The sequence below is a fragment of the Panthera uncia genome, chromosome D2 (genome assembly GCF_023721935.1).
Source record: "Panthera uncia isolate 11264 chromosome D2, Puncia_PCG_1.0, whole genome shotgun sequence".
Lineage (NCBI taxonomy): Eukaryota > Metazoa > Chordata > Mammalia > Carnivora > Felidae > Panthera > Panthera uncia.
The window spans coordinates 56,686,369-56,710,909 of record NC_064818.1 but is presented as its reverse complement, the minus strand read 5'-3'; the positions used below and the strand labels follow the sequence as shown (position 1 = coordinate 56,710,909).

The 24,541-nt window shown below is 42.9% G+C and overlaps 1 protein-coding gene across 2 annotated transcripts in view; it reads left to right on the top strand.

Moving 5' to 3' along the window:
• The first annotated feature begins 11,163 nt into the window (after nt 1-11,163).
• The window catches only part of DNMBP (dynamin binding protein), a 117,602-nt gene continuing 104,224 nt past the window's right edge, over nt 11,164-24,541 (top strand). Inside the window, exon 1 of one of the 2 annotated variants that reach the window (XM_049645564.1) lies at nt 11,164-11,335. The gene's annotated coding sequence lies outside the window, so the exon portion shown is untranslated. The other variant, XM_049645565.1, reaches the window with a different exon arrangement.

Below are 24,541 nucleotides of genomic sequence, written 5' to 3'. Positions count from 1 at the left end.
CACTTGTTCCATGTCCTCCCGCCCCTCCTACCTCCCCCAACCCCGGCCTCTAACTAGCCAACTAACTAACTAACATCGAGTGATTTAGCACCTCTCAACGAGTACTCCCACCCCCAGCAGAAAATAAGAGGTGCTTTCGCTGGGACGATTCACCCTCTTCAGGAGGCCAGTCAAGACTGGGATTAACACATGATTTATTTTTCTGTTACTTTGGCCATCTCTCAATCTGTGGTCAAAAGGAAAATAGAAGAAAATGTATCTTTTCCCACTTAAAAAAGGAATTCTCAGGGTGCCTGAGTAGCTCAGTTGGTTAAGCGTCTGACTCTTGATTTTGGCTCAGGTCATGATCTCAGGGTTCATGAGATTGAGCCCTGCATTGGGCTCTGCACTGACAGCATGGACCCTGCTTGGGATTCTCTCTCTCTCCACCCCTCCCCCTGCTCGCTCTCTCTCAAAATAAATAAACATAAAAAAAAAATGAAAAGGGAATTCGCTCCTCAGGTGATTAATACTTTCTCCACATTTTTCCTTTCTTCCCAATTCAAATCCCATATTCCTTGGTCCTCTTTCTGTTTTTATAAAGCAGGAGCTTCTTGAGAGGGCTCTTTTCAGTTCAGTGGAATTTTATGTCTGAGGTTGCCATATGGCCTCAATTTTTCCAGACTGTCTGAATATCACTTGCTTTGTTTTCAGGTTCCTTGGTACATAGTCAATTAACAGAGCTGATGTTTGTAAAGTATGATCACAGTGTGTTCCCTGACACAGCCACATACTTTCATTCATCCATTCATCATTCATTCATTCATTCATTCAAGGGACATTTGTTGAGTCCTTGCTCAATGCAGAGAATACAAAAAAAAAAAAATCTAAAACTTGTGATCTTGGGCAGCTACAATCTAGTTGGGAAGACTAAATAGGTGATTACCCTGCGTTGTGGTAATTGCTATGATTCCATAAATGAAGGGGGCGGGGATGGAGAGCCTGTGGGAAGGTCCCCACTATGGTCTTGGGAAGATCAGGCAGGAAAGCATCCCAGAGCTAGTGAAGTCTAAGGTGAGATGAAATAAGGTCAGATAAAGAGGCATTGGCCAGGTGGAAAGAAATGGGGCAGCAAGTGAGGTGGCAGGGTGGGGGACTGAGCGAGGGGCCAAAAGCCGAGGCCAGTGGGGTGGGGAGGGACAGATCATGAAGGACCTTTGAACCATATCAGAGTTTGGACTTTATCCTGAGAAGAACAAGGAGCCATTGAAGGGTTCCACTCAGGCAGTGCCAGGATCAGATTTAGAACGATCACCCTGGCTGCAGCCTCAAGAGCTGGCTGGAGCAGGAGCAAGACTGAGTCAGTGAAGAGGCTGCCGAAAGCCAGCTGAGAAGGCAGTCTGATCTGGGGCAGGGCAACATGAGGAAACAAATCAGTTGATTTTAAGTTAATCAAAAAGGAGATTATCTGGGGTGGGCCTGACCTAATCAGATGAGCCCTTTACAAACAGACAGTTTCTCTGACTGCCCTCCGAGGAAGAAAGCAGACAACCAGGTTGTGAGCTGCTTGTGAGGAGGAGTGTCCCCTAGAAGTTGAGAATGCTCCCAGCCAACAGCTAGCGAGAAGAGGGGACCATAGTCCTACACCACAAGGAAGTGAATTATGCCAAAAATCTGAATGAGTTTGGGCCAACACCTGAGTGCAGCCTTGTGCGGCCAGAGCAGAGGATCCAGCCAAACCACACCCAGACTCTTGACCATAGAAACTGCGAGATAATACATTCGTGCTGTTTTAAGTCTCTAATTTGTGCTGATTTGTTAAGCAGTAATAGGAAGATAATATATAAGCTATTTCATTTTTTTCCCCTGTCAATTGGGTTGGATGTAAAAAGGTAAAACACAGACGACCAATTGTAACTGCCATACTGAGAGGTAGGGCTATCGTGCTCCCGCCTTGAGTGAATGTATGTGAAACAAAGCACAGGAGAAAAACAAAACCATGTAACTCTTTTAAAATAAGAGAGCTGGCGGAGTCAACTTTACCCAGTAGGTGACTGTGACACCATTTTCTCTTTGTAAAGGGACGTGTCTCTGACAGCAGAGACTGTAGCCTTTAGATAACTGTAGGTAGTGTCTTGTCTCTGGTAGTTCCCATTACTTGTACAAAATTGCTTGTTACTAGATTGTGAAAGCGCACCGTTGGCACAAACACTAAAACAAGAGAAAATGTAAAGGGTGTCCAGAGACTTTATAGACAGAATTGTTCTTCAAATGAGGGCTCGTCTCCCTTTCCCAGAGGATCAAAACTCAATACACAATGTGCCACATCCCAAGCTCTTCCATCCCACCTTCAGGACACTTTGAAGGAAAAGTGAGCGTGGGAGACTTCTTAAGTAGCCAAACAGAGTTTCCCACAGCTTGAATCTTATTCTAAAATAATAAGATCCCCAATACAGTAGTGTCAAGTTTTTGACTGTTAAAGGTCCAGGATGTGAATTCACAGCAGTTCGTTTATTGATTCGGTCATCTGACAAACGGTTGAATCCCATTTATGAGTCAGACCCTGTGTTCAGAGTGGAGGAGAGAGTGGGTAAGCCAGAGAGATGCAGTTCCTACCTTTTTGGAGTTAGAGGGATGCGAAGGAAGAGACAAAGAACAAAACAAGAAACACGTGCAAAGAATTAGTATCCGAGAAGATGCTGAGAGAGGAAATGCCAGGGGGATCTATCTGAGATAGGATGGCTAGGACGATTTCTCTGGAGGTGATATTTGAGCTGAGGTGTAAAGGATAAGACAAAGGAATAAAAGTTTCAGGCAGAAGGAAGAGGAAGCCTAAGGACCCTGTGGCAGGAAAGTGCCCGGCTGGTCCTAGCAGCTGCAGCTCTAAGGATGTGTGTGTGTGTGTGTGTGTGTTTAGCTTCTGGCTCTATGATCTAACATTCTAGAAGCCTAACCCAACAGAGGTCCAAGACACAGCTTGGCATCCAAACCACACTGAGTCTAGTCATAAGTGAACCAAAAAGATTCACTTTTTCCATGGCCGCAGGAAACACCCCAACCCGACTAGCCATCTCGAAAACAAGGATCAAGAAAGTGGGACAGCACGGCTTGGGACAAACCTGCTATCAGATGCCAACGTTCACGTATCCAGAGCATTATCTGCACATACGTGGTCCTATGATTTGTCTAAGACATACATGCCCAGCACACACCCTGCACGTCACTCCATCATGCCCACCTCCTGTCTGGAATATGACTTCATTTCTACTTGAACACTAAGCTCATTCTGACTATTAAACCATGAGTAAACATTCCCCCTGGGCAAATGCCTAAGCAAACATCAATTCTCTCCCTCCTCCCAAAAGTTAAATTCCACTATTTATAAAGGATTTTCTCCCTTTTAACTTTTTCTTATTCCTCCCTTCACTGAATGTTTCACCCCACTCCCCTTCCCCTCACGGATCTTTCCCTCTGTTACGTTCATGCTCTTCCCTTCCTGCCATTCCCTGAACCCCTTCACCCCACCAAGGCTTTGGTGCTCAAGGGACATAGCATCACTCGGAAGCAGGGGACCTGGAGCTATTATAGGACAGGTGACAAGCGGCCAAAGAGAAGCCCTCAGGCGCTGCTTTTTTTCTGCTGACGTGCTGCTTCCTATTGCACAGTCCCAAGGAAGAGGCAAATAAAATCATCGCTTGGATCCGTGTCTACCCCCCCAGGAGGAGGGACGAAAGACCTCTCTGACTTGTTTTTAGATATTCCCCCCATGTGAAGCCTTTGGAATGAAGAGTCCTTCCTGGGCATTAGATCAAAGGAGTCAAGTGAGTTTCCTTAATGCTTCCTGGAATCAGATGAAGTATAAACAAACTAAGAAATAAAAGGATCCCAATTTTCATTGTATATCCAGATACTGTATTTTACACACTGTAATTTATGGCAGACTTTTATTTCACAGACTGATAAAAACATTTTTTTTAACTTCATTTATTTTGAGAGAAAGAGCACATAAGTGGGGTAGGGGCAAAGAGAGAGGGAGAGAGAATCCCTAGCAGGCTCTGCACTGTAATCACAGAGCTTGATGCAGGGCTCTATCCCACGAAACATGAGATCATGACCTGAGCCGCAATAAAGAGTCACACACTTTACCAACTGCGCCACCCAGGCACCCCAAAAAAATTTTTAAATGAAGGTGGCTATGGACTGAGTGTTTGTGTTCTCCCCAGAATTCAAATGTGGAAGCCCTAATGTGATGGCATTTGGAGGTGGAGACTTTGGGAGGTAATTCGGTCATGAAGATGGAACCCCCACCATGGGATTCTCATCCTTATCAGAGGAAGAGAGCTACCTTTTCTCTCTCTCTGCCATGTGAGCCTGCAACAAGAAGGGCATTTACAAGCCAGGAAACAAGTTCTCACCAGAACCGACCATGCTGGCATGCTGGTGGCAGACTTCCCAACCTCCAGAACTGTGAGAAATAAGCCTTTTTTGTTTAAGTTTAAGGTAATTTGTTACAGCAGCTGGAGTAGACTAGGACAAAGGAGAGATAAGGGGCCACTAACTTTCTCATTTTCTATTAAGGACAATTAGAAAAATATGATTGCTATCTATTATTATGATCAATTCATAAATGCCAAATATTAGCAAAGATATAATGTCAGGATAAAAAGAGTCATATAAATCAAATTATTTTTTTCACTTTGCTAGAGAAGAGCAAATGTTTCGTCTCAGGCTGGCATTTGTGAACCAGTAGTTTAATGATGGGGCCTTAGTGGCTCAAGTAACTAAAAATTTATAAGCGGAGTTTTCAGGCACAGCTGGATCCAGGTACCTGAATTATGTGGTCTGGACTTTTTCTCCATTTCTTGATCTCATTCTCTTCGGTGGTGACTTCATTCTCACATGAGCTCTCCCCATGAGGGGACCAGATGACCAAGCAGTCGCTTCAAGCTTCTGTTCTACCAGCCTAGCAACAGACTATTGATTCTTGGGCCTGACTCTCAATAGCACAAATCGGTTTATGTGCCTGTCTCTATGTGCCAAACAGTGACACTGATTGGTCAGTCTCGGGTCATATGCCCAACTCCTGGAAGGCAGGGGAAGGTTAAGGGTGACTTATAGTATAGTTGACCTTTGAACAGCATGAGGGTTAGGGGCGTTGACCCCCACCCCCGTGCAGTTGAAAATCATGTATAACTTTGACTTCCCCAAAGCTTGACTACTAATAGCTTGCTTTTGGCCAGAAGCCTAGTCACAATCAACTAGTCAATCAACTAGTCACATTATGACATAATAATCATAAATAGTTAACACATGTTGTTATATGTTTGTATGTTATATGTACTACAAACTGTATTCTTACAATAAAACCAGCCAGAGGAAAGAAAATGTTATTAAGAAAACCATAAGGAAGAGAAAACACATTTACAGTACTGTACTGTATTTATCAAAAACAATCTGCATATAAGTGAAACCATGCAGTTCAAACACATGCTGTTCAAGGTCAAAAGTAAACGAGAGTTGGTTCCAATTTTTTTTAATCAAAAATTGTTATCAAATACAGAAGAATCAATGGTTATAGACAAAAACAACAAAAGAGCATTGCAACTTTGTTAAATTCAAGGAACATTTCAATTTTGCTCTGACTCTTAAGTGAATTCATTCATTCCACAACATTTATGAAGTATACCTATGTGCCAGGCACTTTGACAGGCAACAAGGATACAAAGATAAATTCGTAGTCCCTGCCTTCAATGAACTCACCATCTGTAGAGAGAACGAGGGGCTGACACTTTACAATAGTATGTGAAGCAGTTGAGATCAGCCCTATCAAAGGCCAGAGAATCATAATCCATGTTGTCCTTCAGTCCCCTACTTTGTTTGGCTAAGGTCGACCTGACTTAGTACAGTATGAAGTCAGATGACTCTTTCCTATGAAACAGTGTACACTAATTCAAACAGATAATTATCATGGAGGAGTTGGGAGTGTGGGAGAATGTGAACTTGACCACAGCACAACAAGAAACAGCAATGTGGCCCAGCTGCTTAAATGGGCAATGCCTTCCCAGACTGTGCTAGAGACAGCACAGCCTCACATCAGAAGAGCACAGTCCCACCTGGCCCCACAGGTGTCAAGCTTCCTCTAGAGTGTGGTAAATAGTTCCAGGCACATTTTCAGGGAAGACATTGAAGGTCACAACATCACTAAGCCTCATGGACCCACCAGGATAAAATATTGCCAAGGGAAGACAAACATGGCCAATTCAGAGGACAGGTGTGAAATCAGTTGAGTAGGGAGCCCACATTGCACAATGGAAAGACTTGGATACTGGCAGAGAGTGGTTTGAATCCTAGCTTTGTCCTTTACAAGCTCCATTTTCTTGGGCAAGTCAGGTTATTTCCCAAGGCATGGGTAAAGAATCATGAGTAGTACTCAAGATGTTCTTCAGGATAATTCAGGTGGCACAGGAGCCAACTGTGGGTGATGCTCTGACCCAATAATCACTTGGCGAAAAATCGCTTAGTGAAAAAGTTGTTCTCTGATCGGTTTCGTTAGATCCTTCTGAATACATCAAGCTGAAAGTTTCTGTTTGGTCCTAACTTTCTAACACAGGTTAGTTTCATTTTTTAACGAATGCGGAGTGGCCTCCAGCTCAGAATTAGAATTTACTAACACTGTATTTTATTTCCACTGTATGTATTTTAAGGATTATCTCCTATGAATTACAGTCCATACTGGTTTTGCAGTTATGGGAAGGGTACAAAGTCTCCCTTAAAAAACAAAGTGAGTAAATTTAAATAAAAATATTAAACAAAAAAATAGAAACATGGTATAGGAATGATGAAAGTGTGGGAAGCAGTAGGCAAACTACTTAACTTCCAGAGCCTCAGTGCCTCATTGACAAGCTAAGAATGACAAAACTCCCTGGCTGGGTTGTTGTCAATCTGTGCTGGGAAAAACAATATTATTTGGAAAAGGCAAAGATGAGCTTGTTTATTTTGCTTCATTAATGTAGACAACCAGGAAAAGAAAATAAAGATGATTTGTAAATTTATAAAATATTTTGTAAAAATTATTGATTCTATTCAAATGGGGAATCCATTTTTGGGGGTAATATTTTTCTGACCAACAGATGAAAAAAAAAAAAAAAGATAATGCTCTTTTTTTTTCCAAAACCTTTTTAATGTTTATTTTTGAGAGAGACAGAGTGTAAGTGGCGGAGGGGCAGAGAGAGAGAGAGGGAGACACAGGATCCAAAGCAGGCTCCAGGCTTCAAGCTGTTAGCACAGAGCCTGACGCAGGGCTTGAACTCAAGAACTGTGAGATCATGACCCAAGCCGAAGTCAGACACTTAACCAACTGAGCCACACAGAGGCCCCTGTATGGTAAGCTCTTAACTGAAGGCCAGGCCTCAATAAACATTTACTATAAAATTATCTTCAGTTTTTCAGCTTCCCCTTTCTTTCCACTATCTTCTTCCTGATCCCCAGATACCTTCTCTCTTGTCTTCTCATGAAAATAGTAAAAGGGTAATATCACTTAGATATACCTTGATGGATACACGAAAGAATGAGGTTTTTTTTCCAAAGTATTACCTCAACTAGGCATTTGCATTTTAAGGCAGATTTGTTTACCCTGTTTGATTTTTATTTCTAATTATGAAGAATTCCTTATTCCTCATTAAACCAATTTCAAGCTTCTGTAAATAGAGAAGAAGAGAAGGAGCTCATAGGGAATACTATATTAATGTATAAAAAGGGCCCTGAAGATAAACACAATACCATCTTTTCTTAGAACTCAGAGGCTTCCTTCCTCTTCTAGGAAGAACAAACCAGGGATTGGCTTTAGTCTTGCCATCTGGGGTCTATGCCTAAATGGAACCAGATTGCCGCTGAGGTCTTCTTATAGGAGTTGGCCTTGCACTAGCACTAGACAAATGCCCTCCCTCCAGAATCGTCCCAACTCCTCCCTTGCCCAAGAGAGCATACTTCCTCTGCCCTTTCCTTCTTCCTCCATCCAACCTGAGTCCTCTCCTTTCTGTCCCGACATTTTGGCACCATTTTGATGAATAGTTAGTAATATTTCCAAGTGATGTCTTCCTTCTCTAACATCTTAGAATGCAAGCCTATGCCTTATATATTCTATCACTAAGATATCGAACCACATCTTTAATAATAGAGATAGGAATATATTCTCTGCACTTCTCCCCCCACTTTTTTTTTTTTTTTAGAGCTGGAGCCCTGGCTATTCAAAGACTAACAGATGACTCCCACCTTGAGCAAAGCCAATTTAGTTTAGTTTCAGCAACTTGCTACTCTCATCAACTTGCCATCACTAGCAGCAGGTTGTGGCTGTGACATGATACATTCCAGAGGGAAGTCAGGGGGAGCTGGCTTTGATTTGGGGCCAATCCATGCCACACTGTTAGTGAAGCAGTCTATCATAACCGTGATGGACACTTCAGATGCAATATGTCCTGACAGGTTGAATTTAGGTTCAGACCGCAGAGATCAAAAGACGACACAACTAAAAACAGTTTTGATCAATGGGATTAACCAAAATGCACAGCAACTGAACCATTCTGTTTTGGCTTATTGAGGATTTTCCAGGAAAAAAGCCAGTCAAGCCTTTTCATTTTAACATTACACATCTGGATATTGTCATTATTGCTAACAGAGAAGTTCCACATACATTTATCTCCATTGATCCTTTTCATTCTAGTCTCTTAAAATTTAGGATATTTTATAATGCGTCAATAGGGTGACTGAAAATGAAATTTGCATTCTTTACCAAGACCCACCAAGCCCAGGATGATCTTCACCCCGTCTGTTTTCAGTTTCACGTCATAATACTTGCTCTCTTGCTCACACTGGCTTCTTTTCCGATTCTGAAACTCATCAAGTTGCTTTCCACTTCATGGACTTTGCACCTTCCGTTTCTCCTTCTTGAAAGTCACTTCCTCCGCTCTTAAATATTTATCTGATTCTTTCTCATCTTTTAGGTCTCAAGCGAATGGTTATATCCCCAGGGACTTCCCTGACCATTACTATATTCAAAGAAGCTTCCCACCACTTACCTAGGCCCTTATCAGGCCAGATATTCATCTAAACCACAGAACACAGAGATTATTTTCCCAGTTCCCTCAAAGACTGTATATAATTTGTACCATTCCAGTTGCACAAAAGTGAAATCACTATATACAGTGGATGCTTAGGGCACTCGGACTTCATTCTCTATGATCTCATCTATCTTATCCTTTGGTTTATTTCCTTCACTGCACTCATCACATCCTGTCACTGTTTGGTGTATCATTGGTTTATTTATGTATTGGTTGTCACCATACACTAGAATATGAGCTCCATGAGGGCAGGAGGCTTGGTCTGTCTTAGGCTAAATCCCAAACATATAGCACAATGTTTATGGCATCGCAAATGTATAATAAATCTTTGCTGATGAGTGAGAAAATATTATTTTGCCTTTAATGATTTAGAATCTTTGCCATGCCCTAGGGCAATGATTCTTAAACTCCAGTGTACTCAGTAAGGAACCTTCCTCCAAAGATTCAGATTCAGTGATCAGAGCATTCCAAAATTGACTGTTTAAGGTAAAAGAAAAAAATCATGTTGGATTGGATGTATGTTAAAACATTCAAAATTGTCTTTTTAAAATGAAATGCTTGATTTTTATTTCATCTTGATTTCATATGACATTAGAAACATTACAAAAGTACATCCGGGAAACACAAAATTGTGGTTAGTTGAATAGTAACAATATCTTCAAAAATAAAGGCTATAAATTTGCAATGTTAATTACTTATTCTTAGGAAGAAAAGTCACTGTTTCACAGACAAACGAAGTGTTTGTTAACAATTTTGTCAAAACCCAGAACACTGATATTTTAGCAGAGAGTTTTCTGCCCACAATGTTCACATGCATCAAAAAAAGCAAAGGAGAATAGTATGATAGTTCCAAAGAAAGAAAGAAAGAAAGAGAATTACTATGTGATCCAGCAGTTCCATTTCTGTGTATAGCCTCACAAGAGCTGAAGTCAGCGTTTCAGACAGATATTTGTACACCCATGTTCATAGCAGCAGGATCGACAACAGTCAAAAAGCAAACGTTTGGAGTTAAGTCGCTGACAGATGAATGGATAAACAGAAGGTTATATACACACACAATGCAATATTATTCTGACACTCACTACAGCCAGGATGACCCTCGAAGACACTATGCTAAGTGCAATAAGCTAGTCACAAAAGGAAATACCGTAGGATTCCACTAATGTGGGGTGTGTGGTAGTCAAAATCAGAGACAGAAAGTGACAGTTGGGTGGAGAGAAACGAGTTAGTGTTTAATGAACATGGTTTCAGTTCGGGGAGATGAAAAGGCTGTGGGGATGGATGGTGGCGAAGGTCGCACGACAGTGTTGATTGTCCTTCATGCCACAGAATCGTACACTTAAAAATGGTGAAAATGGCAAGTTGTATGTTACGTGTATTTTACCACAAGGAAAGGGGAAAGGAAAGCCCACGAACGTTTTGAAATAGAGGTTTCTCTGTTGTGCGTACACAGTGACAGACTTGTTGAATTCTTCCGGATCTCCTAGGTGGATCCAGAAACGGAAGGCACACAAATTCAAGCGACAGGCCAGCAGCGGGACTCTGTGGCCTTTACCACACAAAGGGAATCCTGCGAGGATTCGCGAACAAGTTAAAAGCGGTCTCTCAGCCCCGCCCAGTCCTTACATTGTGTTACTCCTCGCTTTTAAATTCTCGGAGTTGTCCTGAGAGACTTTCCTCAGGGGAAAAATGGGACAGCCAGAGGCGCGCGTCAACCTTGTGTAACGTGATAAAGGAAACTGCCTCGGGGCGGCAAAGAGGACGCCACCACAGGCAGGAACCGAAAGGGCCTTCCCTCAGTGGCATTTCGCCTCTTTTCCAGGCTGAAGGGCCGGGTGGGGTGAGGGACTCGCTCCGAGCCGGAGCCGCACGCAGGGCCGAACGCCTGGGAGGCGGCGGGCGCCCGGGCCGCGCCGGCGCGTGCCTCAGTTTCCCCGGCCAGAGGCCTTCGGAGCGCCGCCCCCTCTGACGCCGCAGGGCGGGCGGGCCGGCAGGGGGCGCGAGCGCGGGGCGGGCTCCCGGAGGTGGGCGCGCGGGGACCGAGGCGCCCCAGGGCCGCGCGGCCAAGAGAGGCGGAAGCCGGGGCGGGAGGCGGGGAGGCGGGAGGCGGGGCGGCGGCGCTGAGTCACACCGGATCGGCCCGCCCGCCGCTTCCAGGGGCGGAGGTGACAGCGGCCCGGGACGGGCGGCCGCAGCCAGCTGCCCGCCGCGCCGAGGGACCGCTGGGCGGCGGAGAGCAGGTCAGGGCCGGGCGGGGAGCACGAGTCGCTGACCCGGGGCGGCGGGCGGAGGGGACCCGAACCCCGAGGGACGCGCCTTGCGGTCCGGCCTGCGCCACCCGTTTCCCCGAGGCGGCCGCTGCCGTGGCCGGGAGCCCCCCGGGGGACGGGGGTGGGGGGCGCCGGCCCTCCTCGGAGCCCGGGTCGGGTCCCGCCCTGTGAGGTCCCGGCGAGTGGCAGAGGCTGGGCGGCCGGCAGTCAAGGGGATGCGGCCGTGGGCTCGTTAAACGGTGTCAAGCCCGGGGCTCTTTTCACTGCACCGCCCTGCCACTCGGGCAATGAGGCGGAATTTGAGAGCTGGGAAAGAATTCGGCATTAGCCCAGCCCCCTGATTTTACAGATGAAGAAATCTTCTGGCTTGCCCAGAGTCCCATCCAGTCGGTATGGGAGTCCGTGATTCTGTGTCAGGGAGGCAGGGAGGGATGATTTCCGAGGCAAGAGTAAGACCTGTTTGGCTAGAGATGCATGTTTGGTTATGCTGGAGTTTTGCTGTTACCCGCGCACACCTGCATTCCTGCCGCAGGTCCTGACGTCCACCAGGCATCAGTTTCTCAAAGCGCTTAACCTTGAAAAGGGTGACGGTGCTGTCAGTTGCGTAAAGGAATATTGGGGTTACAGACTGGTCAGGTCTGCTGCACATTAGGTGCTGTGGAGAATGCTTGGGGTGTAGAGTTCGTTTTTAAGTGCAAAAAAGAAAAAAACCCACCCCGCTTTAAATGCAACCTCATTATCCTTTATTTTCATCAGGCAATAATGAATGGCTCTCCCAACGTGATTCTGTTATATCGGTAACTTGCCTACTTTACAGTAATTTGCGGATCTTGTGTTGAAACACTTTCTTTACCTAATTAGTGATGCTGTGGTATGTGGCAAGCCAGTGGCAGGCTTAATGTTTAGGGTTTGAGCATAGTTTAGCTCCAGTTGTTTGAAATAGCTGAGTTCCAGGGGGGAGAGTAGCACTGATTAACCCCTAGTTGCATTTGGCAGACGAAGTCCCTGGCACCGGACAGGTGTGCGTTCTGTTAGTGCTGTTGATGACCCTCACAACAGGAATAGATTCCAGGTGATGAGCGAGTTAGTTTATCCCTCCCCACCTGTGTTTCTCTAAATTATTGAATTAAAGGATCTCTAGCCCGTTTCCATCTCCTGACTTTATGTGTTAATTTGGAAACTGCCACTCATTGTGACAACACAGAGTTTTCATAAAACAAGTCACTTTATCAGCATTGGCCTACAGAAGTGAAAAGTGATTTTTCTTTTTCTTTTTTTTTTCCTGGGTGCTTAATTTATTTGATGTGAACAGGTTTCCGTTTTGAAATGATTTCAATAGGTGTCAAGCCAAATTAAACATGCCTACTTTAAGACAATTTTTTTTCTGTCCTGCTTTTTATTTTTTATTTAAAAAAAATTTTTTTTAATGTTTATTTATGAGACAGGGAGAGACAGAGCATGAACGGGGGAGGGTCAGAGAGAGAGGGAGACACAGAATCTGAAACAGGCTCCAGTCTCTGAGCTGTCAGCACAGAGCCCAACGCGGGGCTCGAACTCATGGACCGCGAGATCATGACCTGAGCCGAAGTCGGACGCTTAACCGACTGAGCCACCCAGGCGCCCCTCTGTCCTGCTTTTTAATTGGAAGATATATAATCAAACAAAGAAAGGTCCTTTAAGAAATCTGAAATAAATAACAGTATGATACCATCAGTTTCTTAGAAATAATGTACAACCTTTGATTACTTTTTTAATCTCAGCAGTGCCAAATGCCATACGTAATAGCCTCTCAGCCATAGTGCAGTTCATAGAAATCAATCATATCAATCAAATGAAAAGGAGATTCAACACACAGATCTGAATTGCTTAAAATAAAAGCATCAAGCGTTTAAAAATTACAGATACTTCGGTGTTCAGTGACGTTCAGAGACTGGAATGGGGTGCTTTGTGAGAACAGCTAAAATCTGACCTGGGAGTGGGGTGTATGCGGTGCACAGATAACTTTTGCAATAAACTGAGAACATTCTGCCTCAGGAAATGTGATAAGATGTCATTTCTGTAGTGCTCCTATTGTGTGTATTTTCGGCTGAGATATAATAATCTTTATAGACAATCTGTCCAAATATGTACAAGTTCTTTATTTTGCCTTGTGGCCCTAAAGCAGAGCCTTTCCCACTTCTTGTTTCCTTTTTTTCTGGCTCCTTCTGAGTGGCCCTCTTTCCCACAGATACCCTTTCCCGTTCCTCTTTCATCCACATTGCAGTTCAGAGCCTCCTTCAAGCATTGCTTGAACTTACACCACTTCTTCTCCCCTTAAAGAATCTGACAAATCCTAATTCTTGAGTCACCATGTAGGATCTCCTAAACACTAAGGGTGGGCGTTCATTTTTTAGAACATAGTGCAAGACTCCTTGAGACTCTGGTTCTGAAAAAAGGGTTCAGTGGACTGCGTTTAGGTTTTTATCTCCTGTGTACTTGGAGGCTGCAGTCGAGGAAGCCTTGAGAGCCAGCAAACTCACTTATCTCTGCCTCAGAAGGAAATCCTTTCGTAGGATGCATGGTGAATCTTCAAATGTCTTATTGCCCTCAACCTTGCCACTTTACAGGATTGGGCTAAAATTAGCAAAAAGCTACTTTTCAAATTTGAGATACTTCAGTGATGTTTCAAATTGCAGATCCTTTTTACATTGTGAGGATTTTTTTTTTAATGATAAAAACAACTACAGTGGAATGCAGATGGAAACTTGCATGCCTATTCCCAGTATAAGGCTTGAACTATTCTCTAGGTTTATTATCCTGTTTCTGAAGTCAATTTATTGCCTACAACATAGCATTGTTAATGGGATTATCTGCTTTGACATTCTCTACTGGGATTGGTTTTTACCTAAAGTGTCCTGAGCATTCATTCAGAATACTTATGAAAAGTTTCACAACAACCGTCGAATTAATATTAAATAATTTCTTATGCTCAGCTTAGGAAGATATGTGGATAAACTAATTTTCAAGATTGGATAATGTAGTCTTGTTGGTCAGGTGTTAATGATGAGATTTCAGGGGCATCTGGCTGGCTCAGTTGGTAGAGCATGTGACTCTTGATCTCAGGGTTGTGAGTTCAAGTCCCACATTGGGCATAGAGCTTACTTAAAAAAATTATGAGATATTAGTCTCTCACCTGGAAAGGCAGAAACCTAAAGTAGCAGCATCACAGAACAGCTCTATAATAAAAGGGCCCTTAAACCAAAGGTGTTAACTTTTGGTTGGGTGCTTTATCCTTGATGCTATAAAAGTCAGCCACAGGAGATAAAATAAACATAGAGTAGCTAAAATGTATTATTTCATTTTTAGATTTTAGGGCTTCCTAACTTGAAGGATGTAACCACCGAAACTGAGGCAGCATGGTGGAGCAAATAGGGCATCACACTGGGGGTCTCAAGTCTGAACTCCTGGATTTTGGTTCTGATTTGTTGATTCATTCACTACATGTTCATTGAGCACCCCTGTCCACCAGGCACTGTTCTAGGTGCTGGGGATACAGCTGTGAATGAAACAAAGCCATAGAATTCTAGTGGAGTGGAGGCAGACAGATAAAAATGTGAATGGATAGACTGTCACGTGATCGTAGTGCTATGGAGAACTTGAAAGAGGTGTAAGTGGGAAAGCATAAGTCTATGGGTGAGGGGGTGGGCAGGAGGCCTCTGCTAAGATCACTTTTGATCTAGGACTTGAAGGAATTGAGAGGGTGAGGGTGGGGGGGGGGGGGCGGGAACAGAGGGATGAGCAAGTTCCAGGTCCCGATGCTGCACATGTTTGGCATGCGTGAGGGATGGCGAGGCGTAGCGGCCACGCAGTGCCAAAGTGGGTGAGGGAAAAGCGGCAGCAGATGAGAGGTGGTGGAGTGGGAAGGGGCACATCAGTGTAGGCCATTGTAAGGATTTTGGCCTTGACTCTGAGTGAGGGGGAAGAAGCCAGTAGAGGGTTTTGAACAGAGTTGCTCATGATGACTTAAGTTTGACAGGCTCCCTCTGACTGCTGGGTGAGAACAAAATGGGGACAGGGCAGAGTCAGGAAGGCCTTCCTTTTCATGCTAGCTGTGTGACCCTAAACCGTAACCCTTCTCAGGGCCTTAGTTTCCTCATCTGTAGAATAACCAGGTCCTTTCTAGCTCTAGAATTTTAAGATTTTAGGTAGCATGTAATATTTCTCTGGGGAGGCTAGGGGATTGCCTACAACGGGGTTCTAAAAGTAAATAGCTTCAGAATGACCTGAAAACTTGATTCTGACCCGCCTTTAGCTGAATCACTCCAAATCAAGAGGTAATCAGGTCTTTTCGGTCAGGTTGTCAGGTCATGAGAACAAAAACACTGCTTCGTGAATAATCTCTGCTGATCCCTTTAGTACTCTGCTGATCCCTGAATTTTCTCTTCCTGCTTGAAAAAGGATGAAGAGCTGTTACTCATCAACAGAGCTGGCAAGCCAAGTAGCTTTTGTTGTTAGGAAAGTTGGAAACTTTGGGGAAGGAAACAATTCTAATTTTATATTTATCATAGGTCATTGGATTCTTTTTTAACATGCAAGGAGTCTGAAAGATTTCTTTTGCTTTTAACTCCCTTATCCCCTTCCCATTCGCCGTGTGTCTCGTAGGTACTTGTTCTAATGCACATGTGTTTCTTTTTGTCCGTATAGGCTCTTGCAAAGTGGTGATGTTTGTTTTATATGTATTTCGATTTATAATGTTGCATTTCATTTCACTTCTTTTTTTCTCTAAGTACTGTTTTGAAGATCCATCTGTTTCTATGTGCACGTCTAATTCTTTGTTCTTGACTGATGTCTTATACTCCATGCCGTGTGCTCAAACCACAATTTTACTTATCTGCTGTCTGTGTGATAGATACTCAGGTTATCCCTACTCCCTAAGACATATATACTGCTGCCATGAGCATCTTCATACCTGCCCGCTTATAAAGCTGTGAGTATATACTCAGAAGGGTAATGGGCTTGCATATAATGAATTTGATTAAATAGTGCCAGATTCCCCTCCACAGTGGTGGCCCCAGTCTCTCTTCTGCCAGAAGTGTTGGAGGGTTCCTATACCCTCACATCCCAACAGCGCTAAGCTTTATCCAGCTGTACATCTTTTCTAATCTTGTAAATACAAAGTGACCTCTTATCATTTTAATTTGTGTTTCTTTGGTTAGTAAGGATTTTGAACATCTCTTAAATATAATAGCTTCTTCTATAAATTGCCTATTCATATCTTTGCCCATTTTCTGTTGGAGTTGCTATCTGCATTGTTCACGTTTAGACTTTGCAGATGTCTTCTCCTTGGTCAGCTGTTAATTTTGCCTTTGTTGTCTTTTGATCAGGAAACATTCTGGGGCAATTGGGTGGCTCAGTTGGTTAAGTGTCCAACATAGGTTCAGGTCATGATCTCGTGCTCTGTGTATTCAAGCCCCGTGTCGGGCTCTGTGCTGACAGCACTGTCTTTTTCTGTCTCCTCTCTCTGCGCTCCCCAACTCATGCTCTTTGTCTCTGTCTCTCTCTCTCTCAGAAATGAACAAATGTTAAAAAAAATTTTTTTTAAAGAAACATTCTTAATTCTGATGTAATCAAAGAAATTCTTTGACATGTTTAATACTTGTGGAGTTTTAAGAAGTCCCTTTCAGTAGCTATTTCTGTAACTCATCGAGAGCCCTCATTGCATGTGATGTTAGATAGGGATCCAGTCCTCTTACTCTTCATTTAATGAGGCAATATTTCCAATAATATCTCCAAGAACATCCATGCTTTCCTCCATTGAATTGTGGTACCCTGTCTCTCATCAGTGGTTTCCATGGATACAACCGGTCTGTCTCTCAGCCTCTCTTCTGTTCCATTAGTTTGCCAGTTATTGCTCTATGTTTTATTGCAATGATTTTGTAGTAAGTTCTCATGACTGGTAACTGTCCTGTCTCTGTTCTCCATTTTTAAGTTTAATTAGCTATTCTTGGACCATTATTTTCCCATATAAAATTTGGAATTAAGTTTATAAGTTCCTCAAACATTTTATTTTTAAGAAATTTTTATTGGGACTACATTGAATTTATAAATTATTTCAGAGAGGTTTGACATCTTTTTGATATTAACTCATTTCCTCCAAGAGCATGTAATTTGTCTCTCCATTTATTCAGCTTTTTTTAAAAAAAGAATTTTGTTTTATTTGGAAAAAATTTAAAACTAACAGAACAGTTCTAAGGTCAGTACAAAGAGCTCCTGTATATTCCTTACCTAGATGTACCAAAAGTTAGCATTTTGCCATATTTGCTTTATTACTCCCTCTGCTGTATTTCTATGCATGTTTTTTTTTTCCTGACCCATTTGAGTTAGTTGCCTTTTTATCCCTAAATACTTCATCAACTCATTTTTAAATCCTTTATTAGAAATTAAAATTTTTCTCCATAAGAGTCTAGGGGGGCATTTTTGGTTAAACTAATTTCTAAATACTTCCTAGTTTTTGTTGCTATTGTGAATCATGTCTCCATTATTATTTCCTATTTGACTATGGGTAGTTTAAGAGAAATGGTGTTGATTATTGTATGATCTTGTATCTGACAGCCTTTCTTCCCCATCTCATACAAATAGCTGATTTCTGGGTCACCCCCTCCCCCGCCCCCTGCCATAGTTAATCACATTCTTTGAAAATAATGATAGTTGTTTTTTAATGTTTTTTTATTTTTGAGAGAGAGAGAGAGCACGTGCATGCAAGAGAGAGTGGGGGAGGGGCAGAGAGAGCTGGAAACAGAGAATATGAAGTGGGCTCCATGCTGACAGCAGAGAACCCGACGTAGGGCTTGAACTCACAAACCACGAGATCATGACCTGAGCTGAAATCAAGAGTTGGCCACTTAACCAACTGAGCCACCTAGGTGCTCTGAAAATAATGATAGTTTTATTGCTTCTTTCCCATCCTTATACTTTATATTCCTGCATTGGCTGCAACTTCCAGGACTATGTCAAAATAGTTGCTATGCTAGTGGTGTCTTTGTCTTGTTTTCAGTCTTTAAGAGAGTGAGTCTAAAGTTTTTCCATTTCATATATTATTTGTTTTAGGTTTCAGACTCTTTTTTTTCCTTTTAGAGAGAGTGCACGAGCTGGGGTGAGGGGTAGAGGGAGAGAGAGAGAGAGAGAGAGAGAGAGAGACTGAGAATCTCAGCAGGCTCCATGCTTGTTGTAGAACCTGACATGGGGCTCAATCTCACAACCCTGGAATCATGACCTGAGCTGAAATCAAGAGTTGGATCTTCACCAGGCACCCCTGGTTTTAGATGTACCTGTGTCAAGTTAGGGTGTTCTCCTCTAGTCCTAGTTTATTGAACGTTTTCATCATAAATGAGTATTAAGCCTTATCAGCTACTTTTTCAGGATTTGTCTCCAAAGAGCTAAGACGGCATCGGGAAGGTGCGTACCCAGACTCTAGGCCTATGCTAAGGTTACGTTTTAAGCAAAAGAAGAGGAATAAGAGTCTTCAGTACTTCTGAGCCCTACTTATATAAATTTATGGTAAACATTTCATGTTTCTAATATAAGCTTATTTCACCATTAGATCAGCCTTTCCTCCTGTTAAGAGTCAGAATTTAAATAGCTGGTGTGAAGAATGGGAAAAAGAGCCATATTCAGCATCACAGCTGGGGCTGTCAGCATGATTGTAAATAGAAGACCTGTAAAATTATAGTTTGCTAACTCTGTGGATCCGTCTCTACTCCAGGTATAAATCTTATCCAAGTATATCTCGCAGGCTATTGAGATACTTTAGCTCTTCGGCAACCGTAACTCCTGGGGAGTTGGGCAATTGATTGGCATGGCCATCTCTTCTGGTATATGGTTGGGTTTCTTTTTTAAGTAGCTATTTTTTCCCAATTATAAAAACTATACATCTTCATTGTAGAACATTTGCAGAAATATAGAAAAGCAATTCTTTCGTCCTGACTTTTAGCACCAACTTGGAAAAATGTTGGTTATTTCTCTCTCTCTGGCCTTTTTTGGGGGAGGGGCAGAAGGAGGGGACGTGTTTGTGGAGGAGGAGAATGCACTTAAATTTGGGCTATATATAACTGTATCCCCCTTCCTCTTTCAAGGTTAGGCCGTCAACTCTTGTTGCCTTGATTGATCCTCTGAAAAAAGGCAAAAAGATAGGAGTAACTTATGGGGTGAAGTAAATGCATGCTGGTTACTTAGAAATTCTGAATAGGCTATGCCTGGGGGAGCCATTGTGCACAGAGAGCCCAGTCTCACTCTCCGAATATGGGGCAGTTGAAGCCCAAATGCTGATAGACTGAAGACTAGCTTGGCGCAGGAGAAGGGGAGAAGTCTGTCTGATGTCACTTTGCTTCGGTTCATTTAGGACTTTCCTTCTTTAGGCCATTTTCGGAAAAGAAAAATATGGAGAATATAGTTGTAATTTATCTTCTTTTGACTCTGAAATAAACCCAATACAGCTGTCTTGTTTCCCTCATCACCTGCTATGTGCTGAGTGGTGAGGGAGTGGTAATAAATAGCAGGAAGTGAGAATTTCCAGGTTAACATTCCTGTTAGCTGAAAGATTCCACATCCAACTGCCCTCCCCTTCTTACTCCCCATCCCTTTGTCTACTATTTTTTGGTTTTGTTTTTCATTTTGTCCTACCTAACACCTGTCATTTCCTAAAATGCTGTCTGCCTTCCCCATCCCTCAAGGAGGAAGTCCTTCAATGGCAGGGATCTTCTTTTGTTCACTGATAAATCCCAGGCAGGTGGCCGGCACATAGTGTGCTCTCAACAAATGGAAGCCGTAAAATGAATCAGTCTGTAAAGAGGCAGCTCTGTGATACACAGCAAGGAAATCTAAGGGAGGGGTGAGGAAAGAAAGTCCTCTCGGCCTCCTTTAAATACATGGGTCCAATAAGCCAGTAGAATCCCCGTTTCCTCCTTGACCTTGCGTACGTAACCTTCAACCAGCCACAGAGCTAATTTTTCTACCCCTGTTTCAGCAGTTCTTGTGGAGTGTAGGGTTTCTGAGAGTGGAGTGTGGGTGTCCGTGTTGCTGACAAGCACATGGTGGGAGGAGGGCCCCGGAGAGAATAATCAGTGCTGACGTTCTAGCCATGGGTTGTGGGCCGGGCACACACTCTGCATTGTTTTCATGAGGTGATTCTCTTAGGATAAATGATCTGCCCCATCAGCAGGAAAAGTTGCAATGGATGTGTCGGCCTGTGCTGAACTCCCCAGCCTCACGCCCCATGTCCTCCCACTTTCTAGTTTATTCTGCCTTCCCATCCCCAGGAACGCAGAAACCTTTTGGCGTTTCTGCCGTTTCTGGATCCAGTTCAGGATTGTCATGATGAACACTCATGTTGCATATACCTGGTTACTTTATTATAAAGCGAGACCTCAGATTATATTGGTGGTAGCACAGTATAGGGCGCTAAAAAAAGTTGCCGCAAATGCATCACAGAGTTGCCCTGGAGGCCAGTGTCACAGACCCAGTTTGTCTTGTACAGACCATTTTCTGACTCATTGTCCTGAAATACTGCTTTTGTTTATTACTCTAGTGTTCAATACTTGTTACCCACTGTTCCCCCCAATAAATCTTAAACCACTGCCTGGCCCTCAAGTCTGATCCAAATCTATATATATATATTTACTTTTATGTCGCCATTTTCTACTCTCATCATTCGTCAGCTTTCTTTTCTACAGCAATAATGATAGCAATAAGTATACTATTAATTATAATTATGGGGGTGCCTGGGTGGCTCAGTCAGTTAAATGTCCAACTTTGGCTCAGGTCATGATCTCATGGTTTGTGAGTTCAGGCCCCACAGTAGGCTGTCTGCTGTCAGTGCAGAGCATGCTTCTGATCCTCTGTTTCCCTCCCTCTCTCTCTGCCTCTCCCCCTCACATTCTCCCCCTCTCTCTCTCTCAAAACTAAACATTAAAAAAATATAATTGTGAATATTTCATCTTTTATTTTACTGGGTTTCACAGTCTGAATTCAAATGAAAGGGAAGGAATATAAAACAGCAATACTAATATCATAATGGCAGCTAGTATTTTAGCCAGTCACCATACCAAAAAATATATCCTCATTTAATCTTTACAGTGGTTTTATAAGAAGGTGCCAGTGTAATCGTCATCATACATATGGAGAAACTAAGGTACAGATTGGTTGAGAGGGGCACCTGGCTGGCTCAGTCGGTAGGGCATGTGACTCTTAATGTGAAGGCCTTGAGTTCAAGCCCCACATTGGGTGTGGAGCCTACTTAAAGAAAAAAAAAATTGGTTGAGAAACTTGCCCTGAAGTTATACTGCTTTTAAGTGGTAAGAGCTAGAATCTCAGACCCGTATCTATCTCCAAAGCCCATGCTCTTTTTTTTTTAATGTTTATTTATTTTTGAGAAAGAACACTACTGGGGGAGGGGCAGAGAGAGAGATACACACACAGAATCCGAAGCAGACTTCAGGCTCTAAGCTGTCAGCACAGAGCCCAATGCGGGGCTCGAACCCATGAACCACAAGATCATGACCTGAGATGAAGTCGGAGGCTTAACCGACTGAGCCACCCAACCCAAAGCCCGTGCTCTTAACCAGCATGCCATATGTAGTAGGCCTCAGGTAAGCAGGTAACTGAAGACAAGAAGTGACACACAATCTCAGGGTTATTGAGGACTGTCCTTTTCTCACGCATGCCATGTTATTTATTCACCAGTGCTCTGGGTTGTGGAGAGCACGGGAGGATTTTTCCTGGAGCCTGAACCCTCTGTGGGGGCTCCTCTCCAGATCCTGCACCAACTGCTGCAGACAGAGCAGGTGGCACCTCAGAAAGGATGGGCTCTGAAACTTTCCATCTGGGTAGCGTGCTTTGGCTTTTCAACCTTTCTCCTCAGGAAGTATTTAAGATTTGCAAAAATGAGGGGCGCCTGGGTGGCTCAGAAGACACAGAGACTGCTTCGGATTCTGTGTTTTCCTCTCTCTGCCCCTCCCCTGCTCATACTCTGTCTCTCTCTCCTTCAAAAATAAATAAACATTAAAAAAATAAATTAAAATTCCTCATTTGTTTCAATTTTTTAAACAATTGACTTGTTTGAATCAGGATCCAAGAAATGGGCACATACTGCATTTGATGACTGTGTTTCTTAGGTGGTTTTTAATTGATAAGTCCTCCTTACTTTTTCACTTTAATTTTTTAGTTACAGTTTATTTTATTGAAGAAACTGGGCTTTTATCTTCTGGTTTCCCACATTCTGGATTTTTAAAATGGTTTTTGACTTAACTTTATTGACCTAATGTGAGTTAAGTTACCCTTTTAATCTGTCAATCACTACAGGAGATTCCAAGTTATTCAGCTTCCAGAAATAGAAAGGATTCACTGGCCCACATACTGCTTGGTCTGGAGCCTTCCAAAACATCCCAGGTGACAAGGAATGACGTTATCAACAGACTCTCCATATTTCAAAACATTTAGCCTCAGAAAGAATTTTATAACTTCTAATTGGCAAGGCATTTCTGTGTTCCCTAGAGTTAGTGGAGAGAACGGCGAAGGCAGTGAGTAGTCTGCTTTTCTTCTTTTAGACAGTGTTTGTTGCTTTAAGGATTTCTGGGGCTCAGTGCCAGAACCTCCTTGGGATATTATTGTCTTACAGTTTAGATCTGCTTATCAGGAAACAGAATCCCCTAAGGGTCAGGTAGGAGGAGAATGAGTTTACACTAAAACCAGACGTTGGTTAGTGGCTGTTGGGGTCCTGTATTCTCGAGCAGCTAGCGGGACTGTGGCATATACTAGTGTATACATTTTCCAAAACCAGAGTTTTCATTACTTCTTGCTGCTGCCGCCTAGGTGTCGTTGGTGTTGTTTAGTAATTATGAAAGCTGGACCACTGTAGACATGAAGAAGTCCAGTTTTGTCTCGTTTTTCTTGTAGACTTGCTGCCTTGAGCTGCTAGTCACCTGTGATAGTTCTGTAGGGCAGTGAGTCAGTATTAAAGTACAAGGAATGAATATCGTGGAAGTACAAAGCGGTGCTTGGATTTATGTATTCAGTGACTTGAAGATTGTAAGAATACAGTATCTCAGTGTCAATATTTTCATCTGGTTTCAAAGCCAAATGGTTAATAAACCAAGGCTAAAAATCTTAAACACAGAATGAGAAAGGCATGTAATCAATTTAAGTATTTTAAGTAACTATTATAAGGCTACCTGCTTATTTTAAGAGGTGTGCTTTCAGGCATTGATAATAAAAGAATGAATCTCTGTGCTTTTACCAGAATGTTCAGACTCTATTACACTCTGTAGGTGCAAGTTAGGCTTGGTCTTTTTACTCTTCTGGTGACTCTAAAAACTAACAAAGTAAAGCATATTTATTATTCACAATTAAAGTGTTAATCAGAGCGATTTGATAGTTTACTGATTGTTGTTCCTTGCGGTGGTCAAGTAGCAATAAAAATAAGCACCTCACATTCACATCTGATTGCAGATGGCAACAACACATACATGAGATCATGTGTTTGAAAAGCAAGCTGTAGATTATTAGATTGTAATTGTGTTGTAAAACTGTAGTGACTTGCAGAGTGCTGCCAGCATTTTAGTGAGGCTAGAGTTTAAGGTATATGGGCGGTGGAGCGTGTCTGGAAATGAGGCTGAACTTGTGAGCGGGGACTAGGTCACGAAGAGCTTTGTACAGTCTGCAGAGGAGTTTTAGATACTTCCACAAGTGATGATTGGGAATCCCTTGTGGAACTTCAAGCAGCAGAGACTGATAGAATTTTGTGTTTAAAAAGAGAATCCTAGTCACAGTGTGGAAACTAGAACAGGAGACGAGACTGGTAGGGAACCAGTTAGGAAGATGTCACAGTAGTCCCAAAGGAAAGGTGGTGAGAGTCTAAAGTAGGGCAATGGCAATCTCAAACTTGGTCATTTCAGCCCCAAAGAGCAATTTTTAAATAATTTTTTAATGCTTATTTATATATTTTGAGAGAGAGGAAGAGAGAGAATCCCAAGCAGGCTCTGCAATGTCAGCGTGGGAGCACGAACGGTGAGATCACGACCTGAGCCAAAATCAAGAGCCGGTTGCTCAACCAGGTGCCCCCCAAAGAGCAATTTTTAAAAGGTTGATGTATTTGAAGGATTTAGTGTCAGTGATGCCTCTAGAAGTTCAGGATTTTTTTTAGAA